Consider the following 4,826-nt stretch of genomic DNA (forward strand, 5'->3'; position numbering starts at 1 on the left):
AGACCTTTTAAAGCTAAGGCTGAAACAAATAAATGGTTATTGTGTTCCATAATCAGCAAACAAGCCGTTTGCATACAGAAAGACTCACATTCAAAGTACGTAAAAGATCACTAGTTCTTGGTTTTATTTGAATGGCATGGTTGTCTAAACCATGAGTCAAGAATGATTGATTATAAACAAACATTTCCCTAACATGAAAACTCACAAAGTTCAAGTCATGGACATGATTTGTGTTCCGAACATCTTTAGCATTGTCACATCGACAAGAACATACTCAAGGCTCTATTAGATAGACTCTTGATAGTTAACTGATTCAGAATCATTCTAAGACAAGCCAGTCTTACTTGTTGAAATGGACAAAGAAAAAAGCTATTGTGCTTGGTATAGACAATTGACTACGAAAGATAAAGAGGATTCCATTACTTCAACGTCTAACAAGAATTTGAAAGAATGTGCCTATATTCATCAAATGTGAACAAACTAGACCTTGAGTAGCTCAAAAGTTCAGTGAAGTATAGAATCAACTTGGCAAGATATCAAAACGTCTAGATTAGATCGAGCGATGTTTGCTTGAGCCAACAGTGATCATCTGAAAGTTATGAAATTGAAATTTTCATAAATAACTCCACAAAGAACATAGTATGTCTTCACAAAGATCTCGATGCCATTTGGAAAATGACTCGAATGATGATGGATCACATCACTTCCTATAAAGTTCTTAAAGATCTGCACAAGTGACAAATGTTACACTAAATAAAATGTCAAAGTTAAGAAAGGGCTCCATATTCAATTATGGATAGAAATAGTTTCTAACGTCTTTTCAAGTATATGTCTAGGGCTCTTAGTCTTAGTGGGAGCTCATTGGCTCAGTGGGAGATAAAAGGCTCAGTTGAGCTAAGTGGCTCAATAAGGGTTAAGGTAGCTCGAAGTGGGAGCTAACTAATTGTTTCACAACAAACTCTTACCCTAAGACAATTTATAAAGGTCTTTTTGTAAGCATTCAAGTGAGACTACGGGCATTACTTCCACAACCCAATTGAGAACATATTATTTGTTGCTCTAAGTGAAAGGAATGGTGTCCTTCAAACAAGTGTATTATTCTGATATAGGGTTCGGAATTATTAGAAAGCTAATTATTCAGTGAGGTCAAGTGATCGGAATGCCAAGCTAGAGGCCGCTTCCGATCAGTATTATTAATGCATAATTAATATTATAGCTTAATCTTGACTGAACCATTCGGGTCACACCCAATCGAGTAGCTGAACCGAAAAGACGAATTAATCCAAATGATTAAATTAGTCAATAGAGTTATTACAAACTAAGACGTTGGATTTCGAGCTTAGAATGTCAAAGCCGAGCGTCGAGTGTCAAGTCGTTTTAAGGAATTGACAAGACGAGAAAATAAGTCAAATGACAAGTCATCAGACCTAGCCTCAGATTGGTCGAGCCCATTGAGGACTAGGCCGCACTAGCTAGCATGGCTGCTAGCCATGGACTAGCCTCGGCAGTAGGCCCAGCAGCCACGCATGTGCGCTAGCCGGGCATACTGGCCGAGCTAGCCAGCTAGCAACGAGGCCATGCAAGCTTGGCTTGCTAGGGGAGCTAGCAGCGCTAGCATCAGCCTCCAAGCATGTGAGCAAGCCGATTTTAGCAATGCTAACACTAGCCCTAAGTACGCAAGCAGGCCTAGCAGCAGCTCGCTCGCGTGGGCTTGCGACATGCTAGTAAGCCTAGCCGAAGGGCCAAGTATGCCACATAGCATGCCTTAAGGCCCAAGGCTGGCGGTGTGCCATGTACATGGGGTTGGTGGGTGTATGCTTGCTCTCTAAGGATGGGTTTGTGGTCCTTACCTACTCCCTCCCTCATGTTGACACTTGTCATTTGACTATTGCATAGCTAATTTATTTTAATTTGGAAATAAATAAATTGCTTACTTTTCTCACTTTATCATTTCTCCCACATAGAAAGATAATTGAAGTTTTGGGAGCCTTTGCCTATATATTTACCAACTTTAGGAGTAGGGATTATTCACTTGAGTTGAACTCAATAAGGTATCTTCCAATAAGTGAGAAAACCTTTAAGTTCATAATATTCTAGTATTTTCTTGGTCTAGCCCCGACTAAGCGTCAGGGTAGGGGCTGTTCGGGTCGGGTCTCGAGGGTGTGAGTCGTTGGAGGCTTGCGCATTAGCAGAGCTCTACGCTTTCAAGATCGAGCTCTAAGAAAGAGCAAAGCATGCGTCAAGGTTCTGATTGTCTTTTCGTCTTTCTCTCCCTTGGTTAATTAATTATGTGATTGTTGTTAATTAATATGCATGTTAGTTACTTTAATTTGTGTGCGTATTTTAGGAGGGTTTTGTTCCGCATGATGTCGGATATCACGAAACCCAACAGCAGCATGGCAACATATGTTCAACAAATTCCTCAACCCAAGCCCCTGAGACAAAATAGATCAAAACCATGTAACAAATAAACTAATATAGGAACATAAGCAGATAAAGAAAGAGCAACTCTAGAAATTCACCCTTAATAGACAAGACCTTTATTAACATACCAAGAATTGCAACATATCCTTCAACTACATTAACAACAAACTAATAATTAAACATACCCCATAATTCCAAATCAATGCCAACATATTACCATGCCCAAACTTCAGTCAACACTTAATGTAGAAGTCAAACAAGTAAATACAATAACTTAACTTACAAATGTACAAGTTAACAGGTCATACCACGTCTTTCTCAATCAGGCCCTTTCTTTCCCTAAATTTTTTAAACCTCTTTTGTTTGTTCTTGAGATATTCTCTGCAAAAAAAAAAAAAAAAAAAAAAAAAGATATTAGTGCCAAGCTAGAATAAACAAATTTGTTCCACATATGTTAAATGAAATCAGCAGTATATACTAAGAATCCAAGCAGCATACTTATATTTGCTGCTCATGATCCAAGGAAAACGCACAATTCTTTTTGAAACATGAAAGTAACAAAATTGTAGAAAAGAAGGCATACATTCTTTTATATTTTTGCGAACAATCAAAGATGATAACATAACATTTAAAGCAACTAGCAACACTTCTAATTTGTTCATTTTCATAGTCCCATTTTACTCCGTAACATTAAAGGGTTATGTGGTGAAAATCCTGCAACTTTAGCAATCAAATTTGAGTCAATAACCCCTATATCTAGTATTTATACCCACATAAATGATGAATCAATAAGAAACTAAGGGTAGAAAAAAATCATGAAAATATAAAAAGTTGCACTTTTTGATTCACACAACCTCATCATACAAGCTTAAAGAAGCAGCTATATTAAATCAACTGCTCGCAACCCAGTTAACATCTTAAATAAAATACATGGCAAGTGTGCTGAATATTTTTCTCCAATTGGATTAAAATATTAAAAACAACTTCCACCACACAATATTTTAGTGTTTAAGGAGGAAAAACCATCACCTATTAGCTAAACCTAAAGAGTGGGAAAATAACATCTATCTCATGAAAACAACTTCCCAACATTTTAATACAGAAAACATGTTCCGAAATAATTTTAGTGTTCAATTAATGCTCAAAAAAATTATATGGATAATACCCCCAACCAAAGAAAGCCTAAGAGTACATGCTTACAAAACACTAACTCCCCCAAGTGAAGCATTGGGATAATTCTTACATAACACTGACTCCCCCCAGGTGAAGTACTGGCTCCTCACACACAACAGTCCTTAATTTCAATTTAAGCCACAAGGCAGCCTCCACACCAACACACATTCACCACACATCACAGCAGCTCCAATTCACAAGCAAATGCATAACAGCCCCCATAATCATATGAATTTACATAAAAAATCATTATAAAAAAAAAAAAAAAAAAAAAAAAAAAAAAAAAAAAACATTAGATACTACTATACTCAAAAAACCATTTCAAACAAAATAGGGCACCAAATCAGCACAACAAAGCATCCAAACATTTATCATTCAGACACTTCTAAAGCGTACAATTCAATAATGCATAATAACAAAGAATCAATTACATAAACCTTAGAAATTTAATCTAAAGAAGAATCAAAGTAAATTTTATAATTTAAGTACTTGTAATTTGAATCGAAGAAAAATTCACACACTTCAATATAAAATCCTAAAAATTAAACAGAAACAAGAATTAAACATTAATGAGTACCATTGAGCTTGGATGATTCGTATGAAGGTCACCCTTTAATTGCAATCCTCTACAAAGTAGCACAAAAATAATCAATAAATCGACATAAATTGAAATTTAAACATCAAGTTATTAAATATGAAAAGGAAAAGAATGATTAAGTGTGAATTTCACAAAAACTGAATGGAAAAGGAGATAATAAATTGCATAAAAATTGTTTCTAAAAAACCCTAGCCATCGATGGTGTTGCTTGCGGTGCAGTGATGGAAAAGGAGATCAAAAGAAAGAGAAAAGGAAGGCTAAAGAACCTAGAAACCTGTCGTCATTACAAACTGCCACAACCCACCATTCAAACACCTAATCGCATAAACCTCTAGTTTCAACAGCAATTTCGAACAATATTATATAAATTAAACCCAAAAAAACCAAGGCATTTTGATGGGTGACATTTATGTCACACTTAGGGAATAGTTTTAGAGTCATCTTTGTGCTCATTTTCTCTTATTTTCCCTTTTATTTCTCTTGTTTTCTCGCTAATAAAATTTCTTGTTTATTTCATAATTTTGACATGTTTAGTTGAATTTCTTTATTTAATTAGTTTTTAGATTATTTTCGTATTTTATTTGCTTTGAGTTTGTTTCCTTGTTTTTATTTAAATTACTTTCATTTACTT

At 35.4% G+C, this 4,826-nt stretch overlaps 1 long non-coding RNA gene across 1 annotated transcript; it reads right to left on the reverse strand.

Moving 5' to 3' along the window:
- Positions 1–2,525: 2,525 nt before the first annotated feature.
- Positions 2,526–4,826, reverse strand: LOC145584992 (uncharacterized). Its single transcript, XR_014100492.1, has 3 exons — positions 4,462–4,826; positions 4,175–4,223; positions 2,526–2,805 (listed from the first exon to the last, which is right to left on the reverse strand). It is a non-coding gene; the product is annotated as an uncharacterized LOC145584992 (long non-coding RNA).

The sequence above is a fragment of the Chenopodium album genome, chromosome 16 (genome assembly GCF_948465745.1).
Source record: "Chenopodium album chromosome 16, dcCheAlbu1.1, whole genome shotgun sequence".
NCBI lineage: Eukaryota > Viridiplantae > Streptophyta > Magnoliopsida > Caryophyllales > Amaranthaceae > Chenopodium > Chenopodium album.